Source organism: Mustelus asterias, chromosome 26, assembly GCF_964213995.1.
Source record: "Mustelus asterias chromosome 26, sMusAst1.hap1.1, whole genome shotgun sequence".
Lineage (NCBI taxonomy): Eukaryota > Metazoa > Chordata > Chondrichthyes > Carcharhiniformes > Triakidae > Mustelus > Mustelus asterias.
Genome location: NC_135826.1, coordinates 31,959,503 through 31,971,183, shown reverse-complemented (window position 1 = coordinate 31,971,183; position 11,681 = coordinate 31,959,503).

Genomic DNA, 11,681 nt, shown 5'->3' with positions numbered 1-11,681 from the left:
TAAAAGAGATGTATGAGGCAGATTTTTTACAGAGAGTAGTGAGTGCCTGGAACTCGTTGCCGGGGGAGGTAGGGGAAGCGGATACAGTAGTGACTTTTAAGGGGCGTCTTGACAAGTACATGAATGAGATGGGAATAGAGGGATATGGTCCCCGGAAGGGGAGGGGGTTTTAGTTAAGTCGGGCAGCATGGTCGGTGCAGGCTTGGAAGGCCGAAAGGTCTGTTCCTGTGCTGTAATTTTCTTTGTCCTTTTCTTTGTTCTTTATATAGACATAATATTTTGTTTAAAAAGGGAGTAAATAAGGGGTTTAAGGTAGTCATGACAGGAGAACTTACACCCATGATATGCTCCTCCTACGCTATGCGGCAAGCCATAAAGCTTCAGTTTTCCCTGGTTACCATATGTGCAGGATGTGTGTCCAACTGCAGCTATTGGCTAAAACATTTTGGAGTTGTAGCTGAGAGTGGATTCATTGTGGAACATCTGCAACGTCTTGTGACTGTGCTATTAGTGGGCCCATGCTCTTTGAGCCTCATTTCCCCTGAAATGATCCACAAAAGCTGATGAAGTTCATTTATTTTATCCTGGATAGTAAATACTACTTTTCCTACCATGACAGGTGGATCTACAGGTCACAGATTGCACGTTCAGTGTGCTGGTCACAGCACAGGTGAAGACTGAACAGGCAGATGGGACATGAGTGACCACCAGGCAGAGCAGGGGAAGGCAGGTAGTGCAGTAATCCCGTGTGGCCATTATCCTTTCTAATAGATATGTCATTTTCGATACTGTTGGGAGAATCGACTGTGCAGGGAAAAGCAGTGGCAGCCAACTTCATGATGTGGAGATGCCGGCATTGGGCTGGGGTGGGGACAGTAAGAAGTCTCAAAATACCAGGTTAAAGTCCAACAGGTTTATTTGGAATCATGAGCTTCCGGAGTGCTGCTCCTTTATCAGGTGAGTGGAGAGGCGGGTTCACAAATACATAGACAGTGACACAATTGCATGATAGTGGTTGGAATGCGAATCTTTACAGGTAATCAAGTTTTTACAGGTACAGACAATTGTGTCTCTTTAATCTGGTGTTGTGAGAGACATCTTAGAAAGCTTTGCTAATGAAGATATATGAATAGAACCTAAAATCCAAAAAGGAGCAATCACGGCTGCGATTCTCCCAAAAGTGCTGAATTGGTGGGAAAACTGCTCTAAATCCCGATTGTTCTGACAGTTCAGCTTCGTGCCTCAATCTCTGCACTCTATGCACTGAAGCGATCCCAGTCGGGAATCTCATTAAAAACCCAGGAGGGTGGGATCTATTCACGCTGGAGTTTGACAGTTCTGGAACTCTGCGCATGTGCAGTGGCCCCAAACTCGATGGCTGGCCAGCCCAGGACCTCCGCAGTGCTGCCTCTCCAGCCACCCCCACAGCCTGATCGCGGCCCCCACACAATTCCCGGGCCAGCCCCCACCCCCCCTCCCCCCGCCCCCCCCGGCCCCGGAGTGCCGCGATGTACAGCCCACCACCCCCCCCCCTCTCCCGAGCAGTGGCGATCCCCCCCATCCCACTCACCCCGGCAGATCCCCCCCCCCCACCAGAGGCAGGCCCCCACCCCCCGACAGACCACCCCCTCCCAGCCCGCCCCAATCGCTCCTCCTTCCATCCCAAATCGATCCTGTCTGCAGAGTGGCAGCAGGACCCCTCACCCCCACCAATCGCCCCTAGGCCCGGCCCACAATAGGCCCCACCCCCTTGGCACTGCCCGATGCCCAATGGGCATCCTGGCCTGTGCCTCCTGGCACTGCCCAAGGCACAGGCTGGCACTGCTAGGGTGCCCATGCCCAGGGGACACCACCCCCCTGCCACCTGGCCCCCCTCGGAGGCCCCGATTGTCCCCCCTTCATTCTGGTGGGGTCTCACGCTAGTTTCCCAAACGTGGGGAGCTAGTCTGAACCCTGCCGGAATGAAGTACTCCTGGCGGGGTGGGAGATTTAATCGGGACCCCATAACAGGTTCACGTCTGGGTGAAAATACGAATACGCCTGAGGCTCAATATACAGCGAGCGGGGATCTTTAATAAAATGCTAATGTATGGAGATGTATTTAAATCAGTTTCATTGTGGGCATGAATCTGATTATGTCATCGGTGAGGGGCGGCAAAAATCGGAAGTTGCGATCTCACTGGTGAGATTCGCGATTTCTGGGCTTCACCAGATCTTGAGCCAACGCCGCCATTCCCGTGGATGGCGAGCACGGGCTCAGGATTGCGCCCTATGATTCTTTGACTCTTTGAGTAATGCTTTGTAGTTCACCCAGAGCATGCCCATTGTGTTAGTGAAAACATTGTTATTACATTGCCTTTTTTTGTCAATTCGCATATAGTATTTTGCACCAGTTCCCCATGTTGCCCATTCTTGTGTCTATGAGTTAACTCACCTTTTCAATTTCTTCGTGATGAATGCGAAGGCATATTCCCTTGTGATTCTATGCTAATAAATTGGCTCTCTTATTCTGATTATAGAATTATAGACTCACATTTTTACGGTCCTGGACGTTCATTCATTTACATTAAACATTGTTTTCACATTCCTGTCTGGGTTAAAATTGAGTCCCAGATAACTGCAGTTAGCTACACTTCTATAATGCAATCATACCTTATCTTGCCTTTTGTTTGAGACATAAGATATTTGGGATCAAAGGTCAGTTGTTGAATTATGTAGAGTTGAAGAATTGTTGAAGACCAAATGGTGGATGGTTGGCTACAGGATTGCTTTCTGTCCATTGCCTCCTTTGTGCATCTGTGCAGTCATCTGGGAGATATTCAATATATCTCAGCAGTACCCTGGAAGGAACGCAGAGGTAAAAGCATTGACGTTCATTACTAAGGGTAACACATAGCCAACAGGTCAAACGAGGTTTCTACTAGGGAGCTACAGCTATCTATCACCACCTAGTGTGATAATTGGAAGCACTATTCTACCAAGAGGTCATGGAAGCTGAGGTTCCTGTCTGTACCCTGTTAGGTGAGTCGTGCCTCTGGCAATCCAGATGCCTCTGGTTCTTTTCATTCTACTGTCCACCTGAAGCTCCCTCCACAGTATATCCTTGTTGCTGCTGATGCTGATTATCTACTGAATCCAAAGCCCAATCTAAAACAGGTGTGGCATTCTCTGATGTTCTCTGTGTGAAGACGTTCAAACTGTACAAGTAATTATTTCATAGCAAGTGCACTCACCAAACCAGGAAAGCTAGGAAAGCAGCTAAGGGCACTAAACCATTATTAATCTCAGGATTCCTGATCTTTAACTAGCCTCATGTAGCTTTATCATCTTTCTTTAATACCAAGTTTCCCAAAGCCTGGAAAATCTGTGTAGGAAGCATCAACTTCAAATCACGATGGAAAACTAATTACTTCAACGTAATTTAAACAATTTAAATATTAAAATAACTAACTTGCCTCTCCAGAGGGGGTTACAAACATTCATTCCCTCCAGTCCTGACACACAGTAACAACAGTGTGTATCACCTCCAAGATGCACTGCACAAACTTGTCAAGGCTCCTTAGGCAGCATCTTCCAAACCTATAGCCATGACCATCTAAAAGAACAAAACAGCAGATACATGGGAATGCCACCACCTGGAAATTCTCCTCCAAGCCACCCACCATCCTGATTTGGAAATACATTGCCGTTCCTTTATCGTCGCTGGGTCAAATTCCTGAAAGTCCCTAACAGCACAGTGGATGTACTTACACCGCATGGACTGCAGCGGTTCGAGAAGGCAGCTCACCACCACCTTCTCTAGGCACTAAACGCTGGTCTATCCAGCTATACCGACATCTCTTGAATGAACAAATAAACAAGCCTCCAAACTACGGTTAAACAGGAACTTACCGTGTTCCGGTTTTAGATTTTTGTTAATTTAGCACCACACCCCTCCCACAGATGAGCCTCCCCTGCCCATAGTGTGACCGAGGAGATGGGGGGGAGGGGTGGGGGGGGTTTGCGGGGGGGGGGGGGGGGGAGAGAGAATACATGGAGGGGTGTTCATATTCCCTTGTGATTCTATGCTAATAAATTGGCTCTCTTATTCTGATTATAGAATTATAGACTCACATTTTTACGGTCCTGGACGTTCATTCATTTACATTAAACATTGTTTTCACATTCCTGTCTGGGTTAAAATTGAGTCCCAGATAACTGCAGTTAGCTACACTTCTATAATGCAATCATACCTTATCTTGCCTTTTGTTTGAGACATAAGATATTTGGGATCAAAGGTCAGTTGTTAAATTATGTAGAGTTGCAGATCTATTGGGATGATACTCTGCCTTTGAGGTCATAGTAGCAGGGCAAATATACTTCTGAATTTCTGGAACATGTCAAATTCAATTGTGCTAAAGAAGAATCTAATTCCAGTTCTACAGGTTAACCACACATCTCCATTTACTACCAAATAAAAATCAATCCAACTCTCCTCCTCTGTACATTCAAGGCATATGAGTCCATGTTCACCTCTTCCCTGATGTGGAGATGCCGGTGTTGGACGGGGGTAAACACAGTAAGAAGTCTAACAACACCAGGTTAAAGTCCTAGTGGCTTTTGCTACCAAAAAGCTAGTGGCTTTTGCTACCAAATAAACCTGTTGGACTTTAACCTGGTGTTGTTAGACTTCTTATTGTGTTCACCTCTTCCCCAGCAGAGATTGGATGTAACCATCACTGCAAGTTTAATAAACCCAAAAACATAGAATTATTAGAAGCAGCAGTGTAAATGATACAACTGAAATTCTTAACCTGTTGGCAATAAAACATACATATGTTATAAGATAAGGGGGCAGCATGGTGGCTATATCATAAGGGGGTGGCACAGTGGTTAGCACTGCTGCCTCACAGTGCCAGGAACCCGGGTATGATTCTCAGCTTGGGTTACTGTCTATGCAGAGTCTGCACGTTCTCCCCGTATCTGCGTGGGTTTCCTCCAGGTGCTCCGGTTTCCTCCCTCAGTCGGAAAGATGTGCTGGTTAGGTACATTGGCCATGCTAAATTCTCCCTCAGTGTACCCGAACAAGTGCTGGAGTGTGGCAACTAGGGGATTTTCGCAGTAACTTCATTGCAGTGTTAATGTAAGCCTACTCGTGACACTTGTAAAATAAACGTTAAACTTCATGCAGCTGTTATTTATGATTATGCAATAAAATAAGGCTAACATTTAATTGTTCTAATCATTTTATTATTATTAATGAAAATGTTATAACCAGCTGAGTCAATGGTCATTTTGAAATGTGATAGTTCGACTTTGTACAATCAAAGTGACTATACAAAAAGACTATAAAAATCTGAGGACATTATTTTACAGTGCAATTATCAGCAGGTTCAAACTTTAACAAAATAAATACAATGATCTCTCATCATTCATACTGGATAGAAATTTTAATCTGTGTGCATTGTTTTTTAGTGTTTATTCCTCAGGATTCAGTAATATTGTTTTCACATTTGCTACCTTTCATTACTAGATATTTACTTTTTGTGTGTTCATTTAAGATGGGAAAGGAAGTATTTCCATCCAGATGCTATAATATAAAATAATATTTTGTAGTCTAAACTAATGGAAGAGCTCCCAATTGTGCAGTGAGTGTTGGTTGATCAAGTATATTGGTCACTCTTAACTGGAAATATGGTACATAGTAACCAATTCACTCTGCAGGCAGCCTATCAGAGAGTCATTACAAGAGACATGGAATCCATCGTGGTTGAAGCACCCAAACAAAAATCCAGGCGTGAAATATCGTGGTCTTTTTTGATGTAGCGAGTTAATCTGAGATTACTTGGATGTATTCTTGAAAAGGACACAATGGGAAAAGATCAAGGATTGGATAGAATGTTCAAAGCAATGACACAGACACGATGGGTGGAATTTTCCAGCCTCGCCCACTGCCAGGGTTGTCCAGTCCCGCCAAAGATCAATGGACCTCTGGCTAAGCCACCGATTCTCCAATGTTGGGACCTACCAATGTGAGGCCAGAAAATTCCAGCCAATGGATTAAATAGCCTCGTTTTGTAACTCACAATTCTATGAACATGCTTAAATTGGCTCTTCAGATGGTCCAATTTGCTTCACTGCATCTCCAGCTTCTGGGTAGGAATATCTTGGCTTCAGGCATAAGGCGCCATTATGGATGGATGGAGAGACGCATCTTGGCTTAGGGGCATGAAGGTTCATAGAAGGTGGGTAGAAGGACATAGCTTGGCATGGGAGCATGAAATGTCATGGGGGATTGGTGAAGGGGCATAGCTTGGCATTGGGATGTGAGGGACCATAGGCATTGTTTGGGGGAAAACATTGGCATGGGGGGCATGAGGGTTCATGAGACATGCCGTGGCTTGGATAGGGCATGGGGAGTATGTGGGGTTTGCTTGTTTGTTAGTGCAGCTTCACATTTATACTGTGTTTTACCTTTTGGGGAATAATGCGGGAAGTGGTGAAAGGATTTACGAGCTGATTATCAGCCTGTTGAAGTGTATTGAATGTTCCTTCCATGGACAACAAGTGCTGGTGATGAGTGTCCGGGGTGAGTGTGTATGAGGGCTGGAAGGCCTTTGTGTTTTTCTATTACAACTGAGATGAAGTCTCACAGCACCGGGGCAGGCATTTTAAACAAATCATCCCAGCACTCACTCTATCCACCTACAATCTTGTTCCTGGGTCGGCTGACCCAACTGCAGCCTGCATCTGACCCCCTCCACAATGAAAATCCCATTCCTGTGGACAACTTCTCCCAAGACAGGTGGACCGAGGAATTTTTCCGACTCCCTCTACCTGCCTCAAGGTTGAAAACCCGGACCCTTGGGAACCAACAAGCTAGAGCTATCAAAATACCAAATGGACATCCATTAGAAAAGAATGGTGTCTGTTCCTCCATGAGTTTGTTTAAACGTGTTTTTGCCTGTCCAACAAGACTGAGGAATCCAAAAGTAAATGACGTATAGCTCTAGTTATCATGTCTAAAGTTAAACTGCTTCCTCTCCATCATATGGTTGTGGACTTGAGCCTCAGAATCTCCTTCTGTTGAGAAAAACCCTACCATTTATGTGGCTAATTCTTAGCTGAAAGGAAAACTTTAAGAGGAGTGAAAACAAAAGCTGCCATTGGCTTAACTTATCTTTTGTCAAGTGACAATCACAGGTTCAATCCTGAATCATTCCATTCCAATTACCAAGCTGAGGCAGATCACCACGAAAAGAAAGACTCTAGGGGAAGGTCATTTATTTTTTTAAACCATCACACTATCATTTGATTTTACAGTATTTCAAAATTTCATATTGTTTGGCTATAAATGTTATTTAACCACAGCAACATTGACTGAATTTTGCAGTTTTCCATAAAGTCACAAGGTTTTGTTACCAAAGATGTCCTTCTGCTTAAACTGCATGTCCCGCCAAACTATTCAGATAAATTGCACGGTTATGTTATTGAGATGGAAAAGGAAGTTCTTGGACTTGGTATTACACGGATTTTAGGCACAGCAACTACCAAGTTATCCATCTTCTCTTCTTTTATATCTAATACTGTTTCTTCCAACTGCTCATCAAATTCTTCATCTGTAATTTCATTATTCCAATCATCATGATCAGGATTTGGTCCAAAGAGCCCATCTGTTGTGAACGTAAAGATAGCTTTAAAATTAAATAGTTACTTTTGTGTTCTTTATTTATGAGGCAGAAGATGAAGAGTTTTATTGTATTAACGATTATCAATTGGATTTCCATTTCTAACTGAGCAAGTGTGACATTGCTCATGGGATGGTTATTAATTTTAAACCTTCACAATATTATGTGATTTATGAAAGCAGTTTCTCCATCTACAATTTAACAAATCAATATATTTTCCATGGCTAACAGTTTTACACATACTACTGATACTAATTGACACAGCCTCAATTATCACTTTAGAAAACCTATTTAAGATGCAATAACGTTACATACATTATAAAATATATATTGTTTCCCTGCTTGCATGGTTGCATTGCATTATTGGCTAAGAAGACTAATGGAATGCTATCCTTTATTGCGGAAGGAACTGAACATGCTTCAGTTATACAGGATATTGGTGAGGCTGCATTTTGAATGCTGGGTGCAGTTTTGGTCTCTTTATTTTAGGAAGGAAGTCATCGGAAGCAGTTCAGAGGAGGTTTACTGGATTGATACCAGGAATCAATGGGTTGTCTTATGAGGAAAGATTAGACACACTGGGCTTGTTTCCACTGGAGTTTAGAAGAGTGAGGGATGACTTGTTTAAATATGTAAGATCATGAATGGTATTGACAAGTTGGATGTGGAAAGGATGTTTTCTTTTGTTTAAGTTTATTTATTAGTGTCACAAGTAGGTTACATTAACACTGTAATGAAGTTATTGTGAAAATCTAGTCGTCAAACTCCGGCACCTGTTTGGGACACTGAAGGAGAATTTTAGTATGGCCAGTGCACTAACCAGCAAGTCTTTTGGACTGTGGGAGGAAACCAGAACACCTGGAGGAAACCCACGCAGACATAGGGAGAACGTGCAGACTCCATACAGACAATGACCTGAGACCGGAATTGAACCCAGCGTTGCCACCCTGCCGCCCACAGCTGGTGAATCCAGAATTAAGGGGGGGTGGGGGGAGCATGGTTTTAAAATTATGGGTTGCCCTTTTAGGACAGAGATGAGAAAAAATTATTTTCTGTCAGAGGGTTGAGCGATTTTGAAATTCTCTGCCTCACAAGGTGATGGAGGCACCTATGTATTTTAAGGTGGAGGTAGATAGATTCTTGTTAGGCAAGGGAATGAAAGGTTATCAGGGGTACATGGGAATGTGGGATTTGAAACGCAAAATGGATCAGCCATGATTTTATTGAATGGAGGAGCAGGCTTGAGGGGCCAAAAGGCCTACTTCTGTTCCTATTTCTTATGTTCATATGCTTGTAGCTACAAATACTTTCACTTATTTATTCATTCTTCCCCTTTCCCACCCCCAAACTATTTTTTACAAATTGTATTAATTACAAAAAGTATTATGACCCCTTTACCTGCCATGGTGAATGATCGTTGGAACACTGCCCAAGAAAGCTATCACCACAGTCAAAAGTACAATGCTCAGATGGTTATTCAGAAGTTGCAATGTCTGGCTATTCAGCAAACCACATCATAAATAGATGTTTTTTTCAAAAACAACTGTACATAATATTGATATATCACCTTTATCATAGTCAAATATTTCAAGGCATTTCACAAGAATGTTATCATAGAATCATAGAAACCCTACAGTACAGAAAGAGGCCATTCGGCCCATCGAGTCTGCACCGACCACAATCCCACCCAGGCCCTACCCCCATATCCCTACATATTTACCCACTAATCCCTCTAACCTACACATCTCAGGACACTAAGGGCAATTTTGAGCATGGCCAATCAACCTAACCCGCACATCTTTGGACTGTGGGAGGAAACCGGAGCACCCGGAGGAAACCCACGCAGACACGAGGAGAATGTGCAAACTCCACACAGACAGTGACCCAAGCCGGGAATCGAACCTAGGTCCATGGAGCTGTGAAGCAGCAGTGCTAACCACTGTGCCACCGTGCCGCCCATAATCAAACAGGATTCAACACAGAGTCAGATTAGGGGGATTTAAGGCAGATGATTAAAAGCTAAGTAAAAGGGGTAGATTTTAAGGTTAAAAGAAGAAAGAGAGACAGATAGAGTTTGGGGGCCTGAGCAACCGAGGGCAATGTGGACTGATTAAAATCAAGGACACTGAAGAGGCCAGAATTAAGAAGCATATGTATCTCTCTGAAGGTTGTAAGACTGGAAGATATTACAGAGGCCAAGGAGGGGTGAGGCCAGAGTGTTTTGAAAACAAATTTGAGATTTTGAAAGTCAAAGTTTTGGTTAACTAGGAAGATAATGTAGGTCAGTTCCTGTAATCAGTGAACAGGACTTGGTGTGAATAAGGACACGGGAAACAGTGTTTTGGTTGACCTCAAGTTTACAAAGGGGAGAAAATAGAAGTCTGGCCAGGGGTGGGTTGGAATAGTCAATTTTAGAGCCCCACCAAAAATCCTCCTATTGAACAACTTTAGCTCAGAAGTTTAACCTGTATGAAAATTAGGAGAGAATATGATTATTTTTGCTATTATTTCTGATTTACCATTATAAGTTTTCGGGCCAATTGTCACAGGACACAAGTTGACATGGTATGATGCAGTTCTACAAGACAGTATTACATTCACATAAGGAAAAGGTGCAGGCAAGCATCTTTTAAACATGTGCTTTAGGAATAGCTGACAATTCCAGTTTTGGAGTTGCATTGAAGCACAATTCAAGTCAGAAGCCAGAGAGAGAGGGAAGCAAGATTCTTCAAGAAACTCTTCGAGGATCTCCAATTATTAAAACATGACTTTATTTTCCTGCTCTGGACATAATTTACACCCATTTTGAACCAGTGTAATTTTAAAAACTTATTCTTTGGATGGGATGTGGGCTTTGCTGGCTCGGTCATTATTTACTGCCCACCCCTAATTGCCCTTTAGAAGGTGGTGGTGAGCTGCAAATCCATGTGACATTGGCACACCCACTGTGGGGAAGTGAGCTCCAGGAGTTTGACCCACTGACAGTGAAGGAATGCAATATTGTTCCAGGATGACACATGGTGACATAGTGGTAATATTACTGGGTTCATAATCCAGAGGCCCAGGCTGATAGTCTGGGGACATGGATTCAAATTCCATCATGGCAATTGGAGGAATTTACATTTAATTAATAAGGACTGGAATTGAAAGCTAGTTTCAGTTTTGGGTGGTGCTGTGGCACTGTGGTTAGCCCTGCTGCCTCACAGTGCCAGAAACCCAGGTTCGATTCCTGGGTTGGGTCACTGTCTGTGCGGAGTCTGCACATTCTCCGTGTCTGCGGAGTTTCCTCCGGGTGCTCCAGTTTTCTCCCACAGTCCGAAAGATATGCTGGTTAGGTGGATTGGCCATGCTAAATTCTCCCTCAGTGTACCCAAACAGGCGCTGGAGTGAGGCAACTAAGTGATTTTCACAGTAATTTAATTGCAGTGTTAATGTAAGCCGACTTGTGACTAATAAATAAATTTTAAAAATAATGGTGTCCATGAAACTATCATTGATTGTTTTAAAATACCTATCTAGTTCACTAATACGCTTTTCGGGAAGGAAGTCAGCCATCCTTACCTGTTCTGGCCTTTATGTGACTCTAGGTCCACAGCAATGTGGTTGACTCTTAACTGCCCTCTGAAATGACCTACAAGCCACTAAATTCAAAGGCAATTAGGGATGAGTAACAAATTCTGGCCACAGTACCCACTTCCCAAGAAAGAATAAAGATTTGTCACTTGCCTGATTCCTCCTACTTCTGAACTATTCTTCACTGTCTCTTTGTTTTCTGTGCGCCCTATTTCTCCTCTCTAATGTTTCATCCTGCTGCTTGTCCCCCTCCCAGGTTCAAATCCTTCTCCACTACTTTCGCTCCTTGTTATTTCATCAAAGAACTCAATCAAGTTGAGTGGGCACAATTTGTCTTCAACATATATGTGCTGACTGTCATTTATTAACCCAGTTTTCTAAGCGAAAAATAATTTTGCTCTAGACTATGATCTCTATAAGTTTGATCACCATTGGCATTAG